This window comes from Sardina pilchardus, chromosome 16 (assembly GCF_963854185.1).
Source record: "Sardina pilchardus chromosome 16, fSarPil1.1, whole genome shotgun sequence".
NCBI lineage: Eukaryota > Metazoa > Chordata > Actinopteri > Clupeiformes > Clupeidae > Sardina > Sardina pilchardus.
In genome coordinates, this window is record NC_085009.1 from 16,582,563 (window position 1) to 16,605,096 (window position 22,534).

At 41.5% G+C, this 22,534-nt stretch overlaps 1 long non-coding RNA gene across 1 annotated transcript; it reads right to left on the reverse strand.

Annotated features, from left to right (window-relative positions):
• Positions 1–590: 590 nt before the first annotated feature.
• On the reverse strand, positions 591–21,995 carry LOC134060099 (uncharacterized). The gene is made up of 3 exons (XR_009935130.1): positions 21,799–21,995; positions 4,533–4,671; positions 591–662 (listed from the first exon to the last, which is right to left on the reverse strand). It is a non-coding gene; the product is annotated as an uncharacterized LOC134060099 (long non-coding RNA).
• Positions 21,996–22,534: the final 539 nt, after the last annotated feature.

Here is a 22,534-nt window from a genome sequence, read left to right on the forward strand (position 1 = left end):
AGGTTTCATTTTCAATTGGTCTTATTGCACTTTCTAACTTGAGAGGAGACACCTTTTAAATGGGAAAATTACCAGAAATCTTAGTCACTTTTAAACATGAAGCTAGCAGGCGAGAAGCTAATGGTCTAATCCGATTCAATGATCTATGCTAGGCTGAAGCTAAAAGTTGTATCGCCAGACTCACAGAATGGCTGGATGAACGAGAACAAGGTAAATATCGATTGTTTTGCTCGAGGGGAGGTGGAAAATGAGCGTATTTCCAAAAATGGCGGAATATCCCTTTAAGGGCTGTGAGCCAAATGCTTTCCAAAAAGAATCTTTTAACCAGTAATATTGTTCAAAACAGTGGCGAAACTCCAGCGAAAATTATCCCCCCAGACCTCGTCAGTATAGCTCGCTCAGAGTCCCTGCACATAAAAGGAAGCACCAACAATGTAGTTAGTGAACATGGAGTTTATACGCAATCTGTTGGCATGAAAAGCTATACATTTAGTTGGACTAACACTATTTTTCACCATGAACACTATGAAAAGATACTGATTGACTTTAGCATCGGGTGTTTCTGGTGTTCAAACTATGATGGGACTTACCGTTTCTCTACTGCAATCACCCAACTTGCTTTAGGATTCACACACACAAGTTTTCCTCGAGCCAATACAATGCTGTAAGAAATACATAAAAAAACCCCACCAAACTCAGATTGAGAATTCATGATACAACTGTAAATGAGTTTTGCCATTTATTGTTTCTTACTTATATATATATATATATATATATATTCATTCAATTCTAAAAACGTTATTTATGCCCGAGGGGCAATTTCTTAGCTACTAAGTAAAATACATGCACAGCAGTTGACCCTTTGCCAAGTCCCACCCATTGAACACAGATGAGCTGGCAGCAGCACAGCGCAGCACCAGCCCACAGTCCGACAACTTCCGCTCATATAGCTTCATGAACCCCACTTCTCTGTTACATTGCTCCGCGAGTATTAGTTGCAGCGAGACCTCTTTTGCACAAAAGAGCAGTGGGGCTTTCCAACGATACCAGACACTTGTCTGTACGATAAAAAAAAAAAAAATCGTGAAATTAAATAAAAGTATATCATAGTCTAACTCTGCGTTCACCCGCGCATCCATTACTCTCACTTGAATTACTCGCGAACCCGGGATCACATGCCACGTATATCAGATGAAAGAGGAGAAACAGAGCCTTCATTGATACCAAATACATCGATCCTTCTGTGTTATAAAAACAGACGAAGTGACAAACAAACAATAAATAACATTGGATAAATAAACCTTACATTTTTCAGTCAAAGGTGTGCATATTTGAACAGAATCTGGTTTGGTTCTTGGCGGGGCTTTTACCCCCTGAAATATTCGAGTTTAGTGCTGGCCTGGTGGTTCGCCTATTCCACTGGAGCTCCAAGCGGTTAAGTTTCGGTTTCAGGTTTACAACACTCTTCGTGTCACGGTAAAATGTAATTTTTAGTACATAGCTTATTTATTGCATGGGTGCTTGAGTTTCTGTAGGAATCCACTGTCTTAGTTTTTATAGAAATGAAGTGACGCGTACAACAACGGCGGACATAGGGGACGTGCAGTAGGCCTAGTTGGTTTCGTTTTCGCACTTGCTCACCATCTTTGAGTATGTGCACAAAAGAGGAGTAAGACTGTTAGATTGACGAGCGAGCTGAGAAATTATGCTATAGCGGGTCAAGAACATAATTGGCTGGAGTTTTTCGAGCCCTGCCCGTTCCACAGATGATTGACGTGTCTCATTTCCATTTCAGTGCTTCCAACTCAGTGGCTGTAAGTGGGTTAGGAATAGGATTTTGCAAAAATGCAAAAAAGCAAATTCCATACCCTACCTTTAAGGGATGTCTAATTTCATTTCAACAAGGCAACACCTTACCATACAGGGTTAAGAGCAGATGAAGAACTCAAAGGTGTCCTGACTGTGAGATATGTGCTTGTAAGATCAAAACAAGATGTTCCAAAAGTTCAGGTTTGCCAAAACAAAGCCAAAAATGGTCAGATGCCAAAGTGCTGCCAGAAAGTCTGCTATCTGGGGATTCTCCATGCAGGCTATGGGTCGAGATCATTGTCAGATTCAGTTCTTAAGAAACTGATCATTAATCTTCCAATTGGAACACATAGAACCACTTAGGTGGTCACCTTTGCAACATTGCTCAATCTTGGCATTCATTGACGAAGTCAGACGTTCAGTTCACAGTTCACAGTTCAGACATTTACTGGCCCAATCCCAATGACAGCTCTAAAGACTAAGGACTAAGGACTCAAGGCCCGATCACATTACAGGCGGCATGCGCTATGAAACCCATTCATTTCAATGGGTTGAGAGCGCAAAAGCGGCTCTGCCGCTAAGCGCAGCAAAGCGCAGCGCCGGCGGCATTTTGCCGCTTTGCCGCTGTTGCGCTTGCCGCGGTCAAAGTTGAAACATGTTCAACTTTGACCGCGGCGCGTTGTAAGTGAATGGTCTTTTGCGCGGAGCCCAGCAGTAACCATAGAAATAGGAGCGGTAACAACAACAAAAATCGTAGAACGTTATCTCAACCAAGAGCAACCTAGCGGTGAGCGCAGCGCATGCCGTCTATAATGTGATGCGACCTTCACTGGCCCAATCCCAATGTGAGCCCTGAGGACTAAGGACTAAAGACTCACAGACTTAATTGATCTCAGGTGCTAAGTGTGTGAGTGTGTGAGGCCACATGGGCTCAGATAGGTATTTGGGATTGGGACAGCACTTCACAAGATCACTTTGTACCTTGGCAATGTTTAATAACGAAGACGTTGCTAACGTCTATATGCACCATGCATGTGTGTGTCGTGCTGTTGTTTAACTTGGTCCTTTCTGGATTTACCTATCTCCGTGGTAAACGTCACAAAACTTTGAACTGTGGGTAATTCCCTTAGGTTAAATCTGCACTGATGCAAACTCATGGAAAGGGCTCGGTAAGGCTGGGATTATACTTGCCGTTAGACCAAGCGTAAGCGTATATGCGCCCGTGTGCGACCTGCTGTGTCCTGTGTACAGACTCGCTGCAGCATCACGCACCCAACTGGAGGTCTTCACTAGGGGGAGACTATAGTAACATCAGATGTGGATGTGGCCATGTGCCATTGTTTACTCTCACGATTGCCCCCAGCTTCGATGTCGATAATGCATCTTGCAGTCACCTTTTTTTGGAGTGATCGCCCCCTACTTTCTTATCAGTATTGCATCTCGCGGACGCGTCATGTTCGCTTGCGACGACGTGCACGACTGACGCACCAAACGACCGCAAAATATGCGAGGCAGCCATGATACGAACACAAACGCGTTGTCTGCAGCAAGTCTAAACCTGCCTTTAGTGTGTACTCAAACCCTCACGCCCGTTGTAATTCGATATTGGGACAGCCCTAAGCCCTTACGAATTTCGCGAGAACACGCACCAAAGTCTGTGAGTCCGTGAGTCCGGACATTGGGATTGGGCCATTGTCACAAGGAGAAATTTGGTTTGCATCAGTGAAGTTCAGTTATGACTTTTTGAGTCCATCTTTGATATGTATGTGTAGGCTATGAAATGTAACAGGCAGGTCAGCATTGTTGATTTTTTTTAACTTTTTGCAGGTTATGGCATAGATGAAGGAATAGATCAAATAGGAAGATTTGTCAAATGATATCATGCATTGCTCCCTTTAGAGAGTATTTTGTAATAGTTTCAAAATACAAAAATACAGTATTTAATTTTGATGCATGGTGTGGCTACCAAATGTGTTTTGTAGTTAATGTTAGGGTATTTGAAATTTTATTTTGAAATACATTTGGATGATTTTTGCCCATCTTTGCTAACAGCTAGAGTCATCATGCCCCCCAGAGTGTAGCACTGCTTGGCTGCTCTGTTGGCTGCAGCACCTCGAGGTGGCACTGATTGTTTTATTTATTTTTTTCTTCTCGTACCAACAGTAGGCTACTCAGTGACTTTGAGTGTTACCATTACACTCAACACTATCTCATCTAGATCTATGCTTGAGGCTGCACACTAAGCAGATGCACAACTGAAAAAGTCTTGACTTGGGTGGGCAGTTGAAAAGGACAGCAGTGTAACAGTTGCTGGAAGTGTGAGGAAGGGCCGTAAGGGCTTGAAACGTTACTAATCACTCCTAATCGTCCTGGATTGACGTTAGTGAAACGCTTGAAATAGCCCTCAGAGTGCAACCATGTTTTTGAATTGCCGTTGCTTAATGATCCTGTCAAGGCTGCAGTCATCTCTTTCCCATGGTTGTGGTTGTGTGTACTGACATGTTATAAACTGTAATAAATTGTTTATTATAATATTTTGAAATACTGGATTTTTTTATTTCCATGAACTGTGACTCTTAATCATCAAGATTAAAAAATGTTTTTAAAAAAAGGCTTGACATCTGGGCAACATGTGGATTCTGCTTTTTTTTTTGTTCAGATGAAGTATGAATAATCAAAGCAGACTGTCAAATGTTTGTGTTCTGAGGGAACACCAGACTCACATTACTTCCTCATTCTTGCAGTGGCTTCCGGCAGGGTAGCGGGTGATGCCCTTTAAAGATGTTTTACCGGATAGGAACATACGCTTGCCCAAGCGGTCAGGAAGGATCTTTGGGCAGTGACAGCGGAGGAACACGGGGGCTAGAAGCCAAGAGGAACAGTAATTATAATAAAAACAGTGAGAATACACATGCAGGTATGTAAATGACTGAAGCTGCAACAGAACATCATGGAGCCAAGAGTTCAATGAGAATTGCACCAAGTCCCCCCCGTACAATTGATAGAATTCCACTACATGCAAAGATATTGTACTGTTGAACTGAAAGACTAAAAGAGGTGCACATGTGTGCACAAACACACACACACACACACACACACACACACACACACACACACACACACACACACAGTAGTACAATAAAAACAGTGAGAATACACATGCAGGTATAAATGACCACACACACATCACGAACGGGCGTATCCACCAGGTGCACCTGGATCGTTGGTCTGATTGGTTGAAGTACTATCCAAATGCAGAGTCATTTGAACTATGCCCATTTACTGTGGGTGATTCCGTGTCAAATCAGGACACTTTCGGACCTCATCGGAACGGATTTTAACAAAACTTGGTATGCTGATTTAGTTATATGAGAAACCCTCAGAGAGTAATTTGCACATTTCTTGCATCAATATTAAGGGAGATTCAGACTAAGAAAGTTTGCATAAATTGGGGCGGGGACTTTTAAGAAATCCAATCAGATGTGACGTATCTTGTGTAATTTCCCCTCTGCAAAGCTCTGAAAATGGCTATAAATTCATTGTGTGAAAATACATCATCACTTTTGAAGGCTTCTCATTCGAAAAGTATGTGCCATCAGATTTTTTTGCCACTCATATATGGACTATAAGGTCATGTCCATGCATTAACTTTGGTTGTAATCATTATCATATTGTCAGGGCATTTTGTTTAAATTGGGCTTGATTTTCAAAAAGCCCATTTTCGTCTCCTCATTTCACCATGTGGACAGTTAACAGGATTTTTAAAATCCATTTAAAATTTACCATATATCATTCTGTATGTGAGGATCATCTGTCTAAAATTTGGGCTTGTTGCTGAGTTTCTTATGATTTTTGGAAAATATTCTTTATGGGTGATTCCGTGTCAAATCAGGACACCTTCGGACCTCATCGGAACGGATTTTAACGAAACTTGGTATGCTGATTCAGTCATATGAGAACGTTTCTTGCATCAATATTAAGGGAGATTCAGACTAAGCAAGTTTGAATAAATTGGGGCGGGGACTATACCTTTGACTTATTGTATCTCCTTTACTGTAAGTCACACAGAAATGGTTCATATGTCATTTCAAAGCTCTTTTCCAGCTCTACATTTTACATTGTAGCATACACTACCCAAAATGAACGGTAGCCGAGTTATCAGAAATTATGATATTAAAAATTGAATAACAAAAAACCCTATATTTTAAAATTCATATTTTTTTCCTAAAGCTAGCATGTAATGTCATTGACATCTCCATAAAATTTGGTCTGTGGTTTTTGAGGCATTGCAGAGATATTGTGACCTACAGTATAAGGTAGCATCACATAGTCTCAAGTCAGTAATGGGCCATTAGCACTGGTGTAACGATGTTAGTTAAGGTTCCAGCTATTCTGAAATTTTTAACAGGTGTAACTCAGTTAATTGCAGAGGTTATAGGTATATAGGTCAGATAGATCAGTAATTGGTGAGGTTAAAAGCGCTGTCTTACTGCAGCATTGTATACAACATGTCTTCAGAAAAGAAGCTGTTTCGACTGAATCAGAAATCCTGTTGTGACCCTTCCAAATGTCATCGCAAGAAAATAACTTGTGCTTTAAGAGATGAGACAGCAATAAGCTGCACATATAAGCTGCACATATAAGCTGCATATAGCACATCTGTATAGAAATTGTTGTGTAAGGTTATCAACATTCACACCAGAACATCAGCCTGACACTCCTAATTACGTTGAAGACCCTTTAGAACCTGTCGCTGGTCCTTCAGTGTGTGAAGATGAAGTAGCATATACCATTTTGTCACTTCTTAATCAGTCGTTATCATTGATTGGTGAATCTCCAGTGAAAGTAAAGAGAGTGGGGCAGAGTGCATACAACAAAAAGCACAGAATATTGACAGTACAATGAGGAAAAAGTTAGAAGTTGCCACTGGACAACCACTGAGTTCAAGCAAAGATGATGACGGAAGGGAAATTATAGATCAGCTCCGAGAAAAGTTTATGCTCTCAACTCAAAAAGTGAAAAAGTGCAAATCCTAATTGTGTTACCCAAGAGTTGGAGTGTGAGGGAAATTCTGGAGGAATTTGGAGCATCTAAATATATGGCAGCAAAATTCAAATTATTGGTGAAAGAGCATGGGATTTTGTCAGTGCCTAATTCAAAGCTTGGAAAAAGACTTTCCAGAGGAACTGAAGAGGTGGTAGAAGATTTCTATTCGTCCGAGTCTGTCAGTCGGGAGATGCCAGGAATGAAAGATTGTTTGTCAGTGAAAGTTAATGGCGGGAAGAAGCTGATTTAAAAGAGGCTTGTACTGTGCAACCTGCATGAAGCTTTTGAACACTTTAAGGAGAAACATCCAGACCTAAAAATCGGCTTCTCAAAATTTGCTGAATTGCGACCAAGACAGTGTGTTCTTCCAGGATCCAGGGCACACATTGTGTATGTGTACAATACATCAGAATATCAAGCTTATGTTTGATGGAGTACATGTAGACATAATTTCAAATGGGGAAATAACACATTACCGTCACTGCATTGGAGCAGTGCAACCCTCCAAGTATTAGATGCTTCCTCGAGCATTGCTCAGAGTGTCCAGGAACAGCCAGTCTCCTTTCCACACTTGAAGACTACATAGATAAAAGCATGATTGACAATGTGGTGTACAAGAAATGGACATCAACAGATAGGTCTACACTTGAGACTAAGAGACAGTCAAGTCAATGTATTTCTGGAGTTGTTTGTAGGTAGTCTTCCAAAGGTCATGTGTCATGACTTTATTGCCAAACAACAGAGTACATCTTACCAACAAACTTGTGAGTCTTCCACCGGGAACATTCTTAGTTGTGGCAGATTTTGCGGAGCACTACAGTTTCATAGTTCAAGACGCTGTCCAGTCATTTCACTGGAACAATCTGCAGGCAACAATACATCCATTTGTCTGCTATTATCAAGGGCAAGTGAAACTGGAGAAGATCTGTTTTGTCGTCATTTCGGACTGCAACATACATGACACCATTGCTGTTCACCTTTTTCAGAAGCTGCTGATTCAGTTCCTCGATGAGACCTCTGAGCATCCAAAGAAGATCATCTACTTTTCAGATGGTTGCGTTGCGCAATACAAAAACTTGAAAAATTTCATCAACTTGTGCCATCATGAGGTGGATTTTGGTATTCCTGCAGAATGGCACTTTTTCGGAGTTGGAGAGACGGTTAAACACCTTGCTGCACACGCAAGTCTGCAACGACCTATTGACAACCAGATTCTAACTCCATACCAGTTGTTTGAATTTATCAAATGTAATGTCAAGAACATCCACTGTCAGTTTGCCACAACCGAGATGTACCATTCTGAAGCTGAATACCTGCTGAAAAGATTCCAAAAAGCAAGAACAATTCCAGGTACTCAGAAACTGCACAGCTTCCGTCCACTGAGAAAATGGAGGTTAGACCCTTTTCGGCTTTCACAGAAGGCTGGGTTGAAAGGGTATGGTCAGTGAAGGAATCACTTGATTTTTCAAGCATCAAAGGGTACATTGTGGCTGCCTATGATAATAACTGGTGGCTTGCATGTGTAGAAGAATCTATGCCTAGAGAGTTAAAATTGAACTTTCTACATCCTCACGGACCATCTCCATCATATACATTCCCACACTGTCCAGATAAACTTGTCGTGGATCTTCAGGACGTGCTCCTAGTGGATCCTGTGACTGCAACAGGCTGTGCATGTCTCTTGTGTAGTATAAATACAGTGCAAACTCCCAACACATTATCACTTTTTAAAACTACTTTTATTTTGTTATGATTATGCGAAGCACATTGGGGTACCGTTCTGTGTATGAAATGGGCTAAATCAATAAAACCTGTCTTGACTTGACTATCAACATCCATTAAAAATCTGCCTATCACCCATTCAACTTTCTGTCTATCAATATCCATCACACTATGGGGTTATTGTGTGTCAAATCACCCAGTGGCTGACAGGTCACCCTCTCCAAAAAGGTATATCTGTATGGTTCCAAAACTAGCCCTTTAAAGCTTCAAGTCATTTTAAGCATCGTGCTGAACAATCCTATTTGTTCAAATTGGAACATTATTGGCTCATTAGGTATTTCACACACATGTGAATAGAAGCACATTTTCCTGTTGAATTAAAAAAAAATCCAATTAGATCAGACATATCTTGTGTAATTTCCCCTCTGCAAAGCTCTGAAAATGGCTATAAATTAGTTATGTGAAAAATAAGGCCTTATCGCCTTTTAGGGCTTATCGCCTATCATACCGCCTTTGAGGGCTTCTCATTCAAAAAGTATCTGACACAAATTCAACAGATCCCCCCCCCCTCCTCCACCCAAATGGACTATAAGGTCATGTCCATGCATTAACTTTGGATGTTATAATGATCATATTGTCAGAGCATTTTTTTAAATTGAGCTTGATTTTCAAAAAGCCCATTTTCAGCTTCTCATTTCACTATGTGGACAATTTAGGATTTGTTTAAATTCACCATCATCATTCTGTATGTCAGGATCACCTGTCCAAATTTTGGGCTTCTTGCTGAGTTTCTTTATTGAGATATGATTTTTGGAAAATATTGCCTATACATCCACTGGATTTGCACTGGATCTGCAGTACCACTTTGCACCACATGTGGTGCTCTTTTAATACAATGGAAGTCAATGTAAGGCTTAGTTCACACTGGCAGTCGAAATCGGATGTCTTGCATATCCGATCAGAAACTGATCTTTCTGACTGACTGTTCTCATTGCATATGGCAAATGATCACATCCGATCACATCCGATCTTGGCGTGCAATGCTCAGATCCGATATAAATTACACACACCTGGATTCATTAGGTAGAGTTGTACACAACCAAGTCGTCATGGATGAAAGTGGATTTATTTTTTATATTTTCCAACTTATTATGCGTAGCCGCGGCGCAAATACCTCGTCACCCTTAACTCAATGACTTGAGTTTGAGGTTGTTTTTTGTTTTGCTGGTAGCCCTGGCGCACGCGCTGAATCAATCAATCAATCACTTCCGTCACTCATAATTACGTTATAATTGTTTGTCGCAGTGCAAATGACGAAAGGGGCATGTTGAAATCCTATTCAAGTGGTTCGACTGTTCAGATTGAGTCATATCCGATAGTAAGTGATATTGAAGCCACCTCCGTATGTGGTGCGAATCAGCATTGGAAAAATCGCATTTCATGCGGTTTTGTGCCGTTCAGACTACCCAAAATTCAAGCTAGATACAATCCAGATAAGCAAAAAATCGGATTTCGACTGCCAGTGTGAGCAAAGCCTGAGTAAGAGAGTAACTTGTTTTCTGCTCATATCCAATCCAAATAATTAATGCACTCCAATAACTTAGAGTGAACGTAGGCTATAGCCTTGTTGAATAGCCTATGCCAAAGTTGTTGAGTTTACTATTTATTCACTCATTTTGTTCAGGGTGAAGACAATCAAACTCCCATGCAATTCAAATCATACTTGTTGCTGTTTAGCCTAAAACCTTCTGCTTTACCTTTTTTTTCTTCTCGTTTGACAGTAGTCGGTGACTCAAGGAACAGTGATGGAAATTGTAGTAGCTTATAAATTAGCTTGTAGCTTTACTCACTACATTTTTCCCCATCACTGACCATAAATGCAGAAGTGATATAGGTGGTCTTGTGCGTCTCCACATTTCACGATTGGCTAACATCATCCCAACACCAAGAACGGCACATATCTGAGCTGAAAGCCTAGTTTTACAGTTAAGTTTAGAGTTAAGGCTTTGTGTAGCTTCGATATGTCTAGATATGTCTAACTTACTTCGTAGTATACCCCACTAGTCATTAAACTCATTAAAGCAGCAGGAAGGAGTTAAGATTTAAAACGGAATCATAACTGCTTTCAGAAGATGGTGACCACTGCACAGCACTGATGCATCTATGACCTGAATATGAAGATTATGCTTAAAATGTGTTGTACTGTATAAACAAGCTTATTGTATAAAACTAAATCACGAATAACCGTAACAACTGCACAGTATACAACTGGACTACATGAATGCTTCCCTGCATAACGGTTTAAAAACTAAGCTAAAGCCTACCTTACATTGCCAGACTTTGCAAAGATTTGGAAAAGATTTTTGAAAAACTACAGTCTCAGACCCTCTCACATCTAAAGACAATTCATTGAGGTTTTAGTCACAGTCTAGTTACAGGCCAGTCTCAGATTAGGATTTTGCAAAGACTGTGGGTCACTATTTACAAGACTGCTGCTAGATTCCTTCAAATTATTTCCATCGTGCAATAGGCTACACGTCATCATTCACAGGAAATCACATGATAGCCTACTCATATCAAAGTAATTTTTTCGCGTTTCTGCAGCATTGTTTGATGTGTGACATCACTAACAGATATAGAGCTGTTCTGTCACGTAGAACAACCGACTAATAAATTATAAGAAATGAAATAACAAATAATCATAAAGGCTACAGCTGTCGCCTATTTTGCCCCTTCCTGTTTCATGTTCGCGCAAGGTTACTATTGGTTTTTAATGTTCACGTCACTATTTGCATGAGCCACGACTGAAAAGACTTCCGATAATATCAAACATTGTCGTAACGGCAAAACTAGAAAAAGACTGCCTCCGACGGACTTAAAACCGCTAAGATTGGCACCTTACACTAAACGATTTAGATGACGGGAGCGCGCTGCGATTTCAGTACAACTCCCAAGATTTCCGCCCGATTTTGGAAATTTAGTCGCCGACTGTTAAAACAGACCAAAATCGTGCAATGTAAGCCAGCCTTAAACTAAAACTAAACTTTTCTTTGAGACTGTGCTGAGAAAACTTTCAGAAGTGGTGACCACTGGAACACAGTGCATGTGCATGGCCTGGATGGTTGATGGGAAAGACACGTGTGCTGACCTGATTTCCCGAGTAAAAAATAAAAAATAAAAAAAAACCCCATAACTCAAGAAGTGGAAAATAAAATAAATAAAGAGTCTCACCTGAGTCACCTTCCTGGGCTGCTATGGCCAGAAGAAGTAGCATGATTGTAAGGGTAGTGTTCATGGTTTGCTTGGGGCCAGAGGATAAAACACCAAGCAGATATCTCCAGAAAATATCCTAATACAACTAGACTTAATGAGCAAATCCCTTTGCAACTGAGGAGAGGCACAGGAGTTTTAAGTAGAGGATGGAGTCAAGTGAAGCAATATCCATCTGCTTGCCAGCACTTCCAGAGAAATGCTGTTGGGCTTGATGACAGACAGACAATCTAGTTTTGCTCAACAGAACACCCTGCTGACTGAATCTGTAAACATGAATGTTGAATCTTCCAAGTGAGGCGGACTCAATACACATTATGTAGGTTCAGTGTGTTAAAGTCTGGCTTACATTTTTTTTTAACTTTACATTTACACTTAAAGAGACCCTATGCAACTTTTTCATAGTCATAAAATCGCTTAGAAATTGTTGTTTTGCTTGACTGACCAGTTTTATCGAAAACAGTCATAATTCCTCCCGCCCCCAGTGTCCCTGTCCGCTATTGCAACCTTGCAGTTTGTGCAGGAGGCGATCGCTCCTTGTTTACATCCGGAAGTCTGAGACGCGTAAGGAACAAGAAGAACAACGCTTGCAATTTATTTATATACAGCCTATATGTATAAATATACACGCTAAAGCTGTAAGGGAAGCTCTGCAGAGAAATATGCAAGCATAAAACGAGCGAAAACAAAAAGCGAAACCGAAACCGGAGATGAAATGGCCAATCCTGCATAGTTTCTCTTTAATTAGTTGATTCTAATTAGCACAACATCTAAGCCAGGTGGATCAGCTCATTAGTGAAATCACCTGTACTGTTTCTACTTTCTACTTTGGCTTAGTTCACACTGGCAGTCGAAATCGGATGTCTTGCATATCCGATCAGAACCTGATCTTTCTGACTGACTGTTCTCATTGCATATTGCAAGTGATCACATCCGATCACATCTGATCTTGGCGTGCAATGCTCAGATCCGATATAAATTACACACACCTGGACTCATTAGGTAGAGTTGTACACAACCAAGTCGTCATGGATGAAGGTGGATTTATTTTTGATATTTTCCAACTTCTTATGCGTAGCCGCGGCGCAAATAACTCGTCACCCTTAACGTTACAGTTTTCCATGTTTCACCATAAAATAATGACTTGAGTCTGACGTTGGTTTTTGTTTTGCTGGTAGCCCTGGCGCACGCACTGAATCAATCAATCAATCACTTCCGTCACTCGGAATTACGTTGCAATTGTTTGTCGCAGTGCAAATGACGAAAGGGGCATGTTGAAATCCTATTCAAGTGGTTCGATTGTTCAGATTGAGACATATTCGATAGTAAGTGATATTGAAACCACCTCCGTATGTGGTGCGAATCAGCATTGAAAAAATCGCATTTCATGCGGTTTTGTGCCGTTCAGACTACCCAAAATTCAAGCTAGATACAATCCAGATATAGCAAAAAATCGGATTTCGACTGCCAGTGTGAACAAAGCCTTTGAAACCCATGGACAATCCCATATTGGACCAATATAGACCTCTGAAGTTCGCCTACAAAATAGCTGCCATCTTTGCCCAAATAAGGAGATTCGGTATCTGGAGATTTTTTCTATGGGAAAGTAACATGGGGATTTTGAATTATCGCACCTGTTAAACTCTCGCGGGGATGAAGACATTGGAAATTCTGATGTTTTGCGCTACACAGTTTTGTCCACGGCCTTCTAGTGGATACTGTGATCTTCGGTTGGTGAAGACGGCAGACTTTGGTCTTTGCTAACTTACAATGCAACTTGCCATAGGCAGTTAGCTTCAATTAACACCCGGATCTCCTTGTATGGGCAAAGATGGCAGCTTTAGGTCCTTTTTGTAGGCGAACTTCAGAGGTCTATTGGCAACACATGGTACCTACCCACATAGGCCGCGTTCAGACTGCAGAGGAATCTGATTCAAATCTGATTCCTTCTCATATCTCATTTTTAGGGCTGACTGTTCACACTGCCTTTAGCAAGTGTCCAAATCGGATATGGCTCTGTTCAGACTGGGTCACATTAGTAACAGATCTGACAGGTTGCTGTAGCAACGAAAACACAAATTTCTGCCATCAGAAGGAAATAGCCTACTTGCTAATTTGGTGTGATTAAACATAGAACATTACAACTAGGTGAGTGTTCATTGAATGCATGCGTGTGCGCAGTTGCATGACAGAAACCGAAACTAATCGGTGGCAAGCTCCGCTTCAAACTGTTGGAAGGCTATTTGATTATTTAACGGCATTTAATAGAACAACGTGGATTCTTGCAACTTATGTCTGACGGAGCAAATCGGATTGAGTCTACGACCTTCCATTCAAGAGTTATTCGCAAAAAACTATTTCCCATTGAAACGAATGGGAAAAAACAAAAAAACTGTGTTGAGGCCAAAATCATGGTTTGACATATTGTGTAGGAGTATGTTTCAGACCATCTGGAGTTCATTGGTACCCACTTTGTGTGACATAAAAAAAACCCTCCTTGGATATGGATATGGAAGTGTAGGATTTTTACTGGTCCTAGGGTTATGTTTATCTAAGTGGATCTCGGGTTAACTGTCCAGGGACCATTAGAACAAATTTCAATGCATGCTGAATCCAACTGTAACTCCAACAGCAACCAGGAGACAATGCTTCATGCAGAAGAAATTTGTTTAATGAGAATGAACCTCCGTTAGGGACACAGTGAGTTCAAAGGCCATCATAACAGGGGTTATACATTTCACAGTGTTCTCCCTCAGTATCTCTTCTGTGTTATATTTCATTTTTAGCCTTCTGTGACTTGATCCATTTGGCCATTTCAGCCCCTCAATTTAGTCGCCTTTTTCAGTTGTGACAACTTTTGAACATATATTCTAAGGGATCAATAAAGAGTAAAAATGGGATATAACAATTTTATCCTGTTTACAGGATGGCATTCTGATCCCTCCCTGCGATTTTTGGCCCATTTTGCCACGATTTTTGAGTCGTGCGACTCTTTTGGGGATCGGGTCGAATTTTGGCTCAGTCGTGCGTCTCGCATCGTGTAGTATACATGGGGTAACGAGAAGCGATTACCACATCACGACCATCTCCTGACCACCTCCAGATCGATCGGGAGAATATCAAAATTCTGGTCGCCCCTCGTGAGTCTATCGCACTGTTGAAGCACTGTTTGAGCCGATTTAACTCAACCTGTCACACTACACATGTGCGAACAGAGATACGGACAACAAAAGAAATGGTGTTGCCATAGTCTGCTTATTTTAAGTGACTTGGGCTTGATTTTGTGTGAAGTTGCTGGTTGCACGCAGTGCCTACACAGGGGGCGTTTTGAACCTAGCTATGCAGCTGCGTCGACTCTCACTGTAGGCTCCTCCTCTATGACCACCCCAGAAATGTAAAAGGGGTTCGGGGAGGGGATGCTATAACCTTTTGGGGTTGTGTCTTTATCATGGCTTATTTTCAGAGACCTGCTGCTTATTTCTCCTCACGTGACCTGGCAACACTGAAAGCAATAGACAACACGGAGCCGCATGGCAGCACAGCTGATAAAGTTCCAGATCAAAGAGTCCGACGAGTTGGATATGGACGTACAGTGTGAGCAGTCAAATCGCATCCGACCATCGGATCGTGTAGTGTGAGAACAAGAATCGTGAGCTGCCCCTGCGAATTCACTCGTACAGTATGAGCAGCAGCTGAATACCGCGATTGAACAGGGGCCGGACCATTGGTCCGACATCCCATTAGTCCGACATCCCATTCGTCCGAAAATGAACCATTCAATAGAGATACCATTAGTCCGACATCTCATTACTCCGAAAAAAAGAGAACCATTGGTCCGACGTCCCATTAGTCCGACCATACACACCCAGTCAGCACAAATAGAGACAAATACGTCTCCGAGACGCCTGGAAAAGATACGTCTGCCAGATGAGCAAACGCTCTCTAGAATACATCTGCAAGACGCCTTCCAGACCTTTCGGACACATCTGCAAGACGCCTTGCAGACGTTCTTGTGCTTACTGGGCAGTAGAGATGCATGGATGACTTGAAACTGAAAGATGCAAAATTCGCGGAAAAGAGGAGACATCTTTTTTTGCAGCATTGTGTGTCTAACAACAGGTGGAAATGTGCTAGCCTGTTGTAACAATCAACCGTTTACCTTCGGCTGTGTTAATTAAACGCAGAAGGGTTTTTTTGAATGACTAAATATGAATGGCAATAAACAGATAATTCTGAGAATGAAGTAGGCCTAGGCTACAACGTAGACTACACATCTGAGTGCGTCTCTTGATTATAACAATGAAACAATGTCGCTTTCTTCGGTTTAACAGTAAAGGAAGACACACACCAAACAATAACCCCAGGTCGTGCACAGCAGCGCTTTATATTCACACACAATTAAATGTCCCAAACAATCCCAAGCGTTGCAATTCCCCCTTTCATTCAGTCCCGAAAATAAACCTACAAGTCCAAACTAAACGAAAGATGTCCTGTATTTAGCCAGGACCGCGCACAAGAGTCAATAATCCAATCCAGGAAAACTAAAGGGCCGCTGCCGACAAAACGTCCCGCAGCAATCAAAAAATATAATGCTCAGAAAAAAGGGAAAATGCGATTTCTGTCTCTCTGCTAGACCAAGCAATATGAAAACACAGAAAAGCAATCGATCTCACCAAATCTGGTGAATGCACCAGCAGTCCCCGAAGGCTTTTTCTCTTCGTGCGTCCTCTGTTTGGTAACGCAACGGTCCAAACTGCGCACAGCGTTTAACTAATGTGAAAGTACGTTTCCTTGGTATTGTTGTTAGTTTCAAACTCGAAGGAAAACATTTACAAACACTCGTTGCCGCAGCACTGAGTAGGCTAGGCCTACTGGCGCCACAGATTCAAAATCTCACACGCACTTGCTACCCTCTTCAGACCGCCCCCATCATAGCGCATTCGGGTAAGGTGCGCGGGTGCGCGTGCATATAAAAAAAATACATAGAAATAAGTAGGCTACATATACATACAATGATATTACATGAGAACAGAGTTATTATATGCAATTAAACAATGTAATATTTAAGAAATGGCACATAAACCAATGTGGCAGTGTATTGTGCGACATTTTGGGAAGCCAGGACTATGCACAAATTAAAACGAGTTTCTGGAGTGAAACTTTGAATTTAGTCAGACCTGTGTGATAGAAGAATATGGCAAGGCTCTATTTCTAGCTCATATCGAGAAGAACGCACGATGGAAATAACTGTGGACTAACTGTGGATAACTTGTAGCCTATAGAACATAAAGGTAAGAGTTCATTGTCCTATACGTTTAGCTATGTTGGAATGTAGGCTAATTTGTGGTTTTGTCGTATGAAAGTTTATACGACTGAAACACGTTTGCTTCGATGTTCGTTTGCAAAAATATAAAACACATCTCATGCTAGATGAAGTTCATCGCGGGATGTGAGCCTGGGTCACCTGCATGACAGTCACATTGTCCCTGCTATTGAAATCATACTACAAATAGCGTCACATCACTCTAACTGTAAACAGTGGTAGACGGAGTTTTTAGGAAATAGACCAAAGTCTGGATTTGTTAATGTATTGTATGGTCGGACTAATGAGATGTCGGACCAATGGGCTTCTTTTTTTCGGACCAATGGGATGTCGGACTAATGGGATCTCTGGTCAATGGTTCATTTTCGGACTAATGAGATGTCGGACTTATGGGATGTCGGACCAATGATACGGAACCATTGAACAAATCGCACAGTGTAGCCTATGCCCAGCTTAAGAGGTTCATAAAAATCAAACCAACACCTTCTTCAGCCAAGACAATTGTTAATTTTTTCTAACTTCAGACATGTGCTGTGGGGATATTAAAATGGACAGGTCAGATCTACCATTCACATGATCTACAAAGTGGCATGCTATTGCAGGAAAAAGGATATTTTGGATTTGCATTTCATCTTGTCCGTGGAAAAAGGCAATAAAAGTGGCATTTTTAGGAAAAAACTTCATTTTGGCCAACTTTGAAGGCTCATAGCCTCGAAATACGAAAACTTACGATCTACATTTTTTTCAACATGTTCTCTTACTCATGGACTATATATATGTAGAGTTTTAAAAATGTGAGTGCTAGCCATTCATGACCATAAGAGAACAAAAACAGTTTTTTTTTCCATTGCTTTAAAAGAAAAATATGGGTTTGTTTCGATGAATAAGTCTCCAATGGTGGGAAGGACTGTAATTCCTGTGTGATTTTGGACAACAACACAGGGTACTGCCCAAGTGTTAGAAAATAATATGATAGCCTTAAGAGAGGAGAGGGTTTTTTTTAAAAAAGTGGTGCTCATTAAATACAGGAATTTTCAGCCTTTTTTTAGGACACGTCTGTCCACATTTGAAGAGCCATATCTCAGAAACTAAACAAGATACCAAGCTAAAATGTTGGTTTTCTTCTAATGAGACAAGGAGGAACCGTTGGACCAAAAATCAGGAAAAACTGAGGACCTGTGGGGTGTCCTACGAAGCTCGATTAGTGGCTTAGCGAGGTATGTTGCGCTCAAAACCAGGGTATGCTGTCATACGAAAGTGGATTTGTTTTAGCGTCGCTGTATTACCATGGTATCTTATGCTCGCAACCAAACCTGCTCGGGAGCGGGTTATGTGCTTAGTTATAGCAGAGCTATTTAGGGAGAGCCGGTCCACTTCCTATTAACTCCACTGTACCGGATTGTTCCTGCAATCTGTTGAAATTCCGCTAGGGGCGTTGCCGAGCAAGTGATAAATGAATTGTGGTCTATGGGGCTAAGCGGCTAGAACTCGTTTTTTTCACAGTTGACAACTTCATTTCTTAATGTACATTGTCGTAGTAGCTACCTGAGTATGGGTTTTCCACTGGAAATGAAATAAAAAGTCACTCATGTCCTTTCTGCTTTTCATAGGATGGGCCGTTTTCCCTGTAACATGCTAGCATTTAGCCAGCATTTAGCTCATCGATGCTCGCGACAATCGCGACCGATTACGACCGTCGTGAAGCTGAACCTTCTTTTAGGTCTATGGCCGTAAAGTGGTTCGCTTGTGTCACGTGACATGAAAACTTTGAAAGGGTTTTTAGGAATAACAACACATATAGAAAATTGCATTGGTCAGCTAATTGTCAAGTCAAGTTATCCTGCATCGCATGCATTAATGCAATTTCAGGAGAAAAAATTATATAAAGACAAATGTGGTACTGGGGGGTTCAGCTCCATTGCCACCCATTCATTCATCACTTGCTCGCGATCGCCCTCTAGTTGCAGTACCATGCGGAAGTATTTCGCTAGTGGTCCTTCTCCCCTTATTAGACATTCTCTGGTTATAGCTCAAATCGTGAAATATCACCGCCCTCTGACCAATTCTAACCAATCCATTATCTTGAACAACGAAGTTCTCTCACATGTGCTAATCTGTCATACTTTGAACAGGTTCGGCCCCGCCTCTGCAAACATTTGGAATCTCGAAGGCGCTTTTAAGTATGTTGTGCGTGCAAATATATCACTACTATGGACATGCATGCCATACAATATCTGATGACCATCGACTTTTTGATGTTATAGGTTAGACACTAAAAAAGACCACCCTAGATTTCGCTACCGCTCATAAATGCGGAAGTAATCGTTTTTAAACCTAGGCTGTCTTGTGCATCTCCACGTTTCCCGATTGGTCAAAATCACCCCAACCACGAGAACGCACAGATCTGAGCTGAAAGCCTAGTTTGACAAATTTATCACATACCTGCTGTCGTAGGATCACTTAACTTAATATCCGAGTTAAGGCTTTGTGCAGCCTCGATATGTCTAGATAACCTAGATTTGTCTAACTTGCTTCGTAGGACACCCCACAGGGGCCTATTGCACAAAACTAGGATAAGGGATTAACCCGGGATATCTTGGTTATCCTGGCTCAATTTATCCGTGGTCCAGTTGCACAAAAGCGGGATAGGGGGCAGCAGGATATGTTATGGTATAAGTTACCATGGCGATTTATTCTGTGGAGCTAGCCTGCTCCTGACCAGGCTCACAGCCAAGATAAGTTGATTCTAATGGTAATTACATAATCTGATTGGTTCAGCTAGCTGTCATTCAAATGAAACCTCCACATGATTTTTTTTAAAGAGCTGTAGATTCCATTTATATATTATTTGCAACATGCATTTACTCGCAAAACACAGCAGAATGTCTGCCTAATACCATATGGATGTCATTTAAATTATGGTGGCCTTATAATTAATAACATAGCCTACTCGTTGTTTGCTTCTTTTTTGACAGATGTTTGATGCTGCTGTAGTAGTTGATTGGAAGTGGAGGGGACATTTTTCGAAGGTGTTTTGAACTAATTCGGCTTTTAAGACAAATTAAGTCAAGTCAAGGCTATCACTTTTCATAGCCTTGACTTGGTTTCTTCTGTGAAACCAAGTCAAGGCTATGTTCATCCAGGATAACCCAGTAAGCCTGTCTAAATCCCCTATCTTGGTTTTGTGAAATACCCCCCTGATATGGAATTGCCCTACTATCAATCAGTATGTATTAATGTATTAAAGGTTGGGTACGGAATTAGCAAAACGGACGGCAGAGTTTGAACATATACAACCTCAAGTCCCGCCCTCCATGCACGAGCGACAATTCAAATGCGCAGCGCGAGAGCGAGCCAGGCTAAATGAAATGCCATCCTGGCGTCTACAGCACTATGAGCTCTAGTCTCCATACAATCACTCACATCAACTTCCCCAATTACATTAGGCTATTCACCTCCAAAGGGTTGTAGTACATATGGTTCAGTAGCCATAGGTGTGTATATTTGAACAGAATCTGGTTTGTTCTTACCAGGGCGATTATCTCCTGAAATATCCGAGTTTAGTGCTGCCCCGTTGGTTCGCCTATTCCACCGTAGCTCCAAGCTGTTAAGTTTCGATTTCATGTTTACAGCACTCTTCGTGTCATGGTAAAATGTAATTTTTGCTACATAGCTTATTTATTGCGTGGGTGATTGAGTTTCCGTAGGTATCCGCTGCCTTAGTTAGTTTGTATAGAAATGAAGTGACACAACAAGAGGGGAACATGGACGTGCAGCAGGAGGCAGTTGGTTTCGTTTCAGCACTGACTCGCGGTCACCAGCTTTCGAAAGGGTCGCGCGCGGTGGGGAGGGGGAGTAGGAAGAGGAGTAAGACGTTAGATTGACGATCGAGCTGTGAAATGATGGTATGGGGTGAGGAATTCTATTGGCTGGAGTTTTTCGAGCCCTGCCCGTTCCGCAGATGATTGACGTGTTTAATTTCCATTTCAGTGCTTCCAACTTAGTGGCTATAAGTGGGTTAGGAATAGGATTTCAAGTGATTTTGCAAAAATGGCCAAAAAAGCTCATTCCATACCCTACCTTTAATGAATAAATAAATAAATGTATGTCTGTCTACTCTCAATACATGCCATGTAACACTGTCATGAATTACATGAATATTTCCAGTAAGCCTAAGCCTAATCAATTTAATTAGAATGATTTGATCAAATCGGGTTATCACAGCATGAATTAATTTTGTAAACTGAAATAGTTTTCATTCATGTGCAATGCAGACAATAAAATCAAATAAATCCAGCCATTTATATAATTATACAATATATTGTTTTGCTTCACATCCTCATCCACAAGTAATCAGTCTCTGGCCAAGAAATTGTGAAAATATCACCTGGGGAACCCTGAACTGATCCCACCTCGAGGGGCAGGTTGACATGTGGTTCGTGGTCATACATTTTCCATTGCCAGGACAAAAGGAGTTCCCTTAAAGGGACTTTGTGTGTGTGTGTGTGTGTGTGTGTGTGTGTGTGTGTGTGTGTGTGTGTGCGTGTGTGTGTGTGTCAGAGAGAGGACATTTTGTCGACACCCAAGCACAGTCACAGTTAGGCGAAAGTGAAGAGAAGAGAATTTACCTTGAAATGCCAAACAATGGTCACTCAAGGCCCTTTTCCACCGACAGAGAACCGTCTCCGTTCCCGTTCGCGAACTAACATTTGAACCGTTTGTTGCGTTTCCACCAAACAAAAGCCGGTTCGGAACGTGGCACCTTGGTTCGGAAGTCGAACCAAAAAATACTTGTTTTTTCCTGCGAACCGGAGTGGGCGTGTCATTGCGCCATTCAGAGAGGAGATGGCTAAAAGCATGACTTTTCCGTCCATATCAACTGTTGAGTAAACAAAGCGATCCAACTAGCATTGCACTGTAGACGTTGAATAGCATTTTAAACAGCTAGTATCTGCCGTTTTTATGGGACAACTGGTCATATCATTCTCCCGTTTATGCATCTCATTAACTTTTGCTTTTGCATGCACCACCCATTGTTGATGACGCATCTTTGGTTCGGTTCAGAACTGGTGTAGGCTAAATGCGGGCTGGTTCACTTGAGCACTACGGTTCAAAGAATTCTAAACGGCACTAGTTCACATCAGGTTCGTTTTCGGTGGAAAGAGAGTCATCATTGTCCATGGTGTTTTGTAATTGGTTTGCACATTTGTTGAGAGTCCACTTCCTTTTTTTCCTGCTGCTTAAGCAACACACTGCCACACCAGAGTGTATGTTCAGGGTCAAAGTGTCACTGGGGGCACAGGCACGCTGCAAAACACATAGCACGTTCAGTTCGGAAGAATTGCATAAAAAAGATGACAGTTT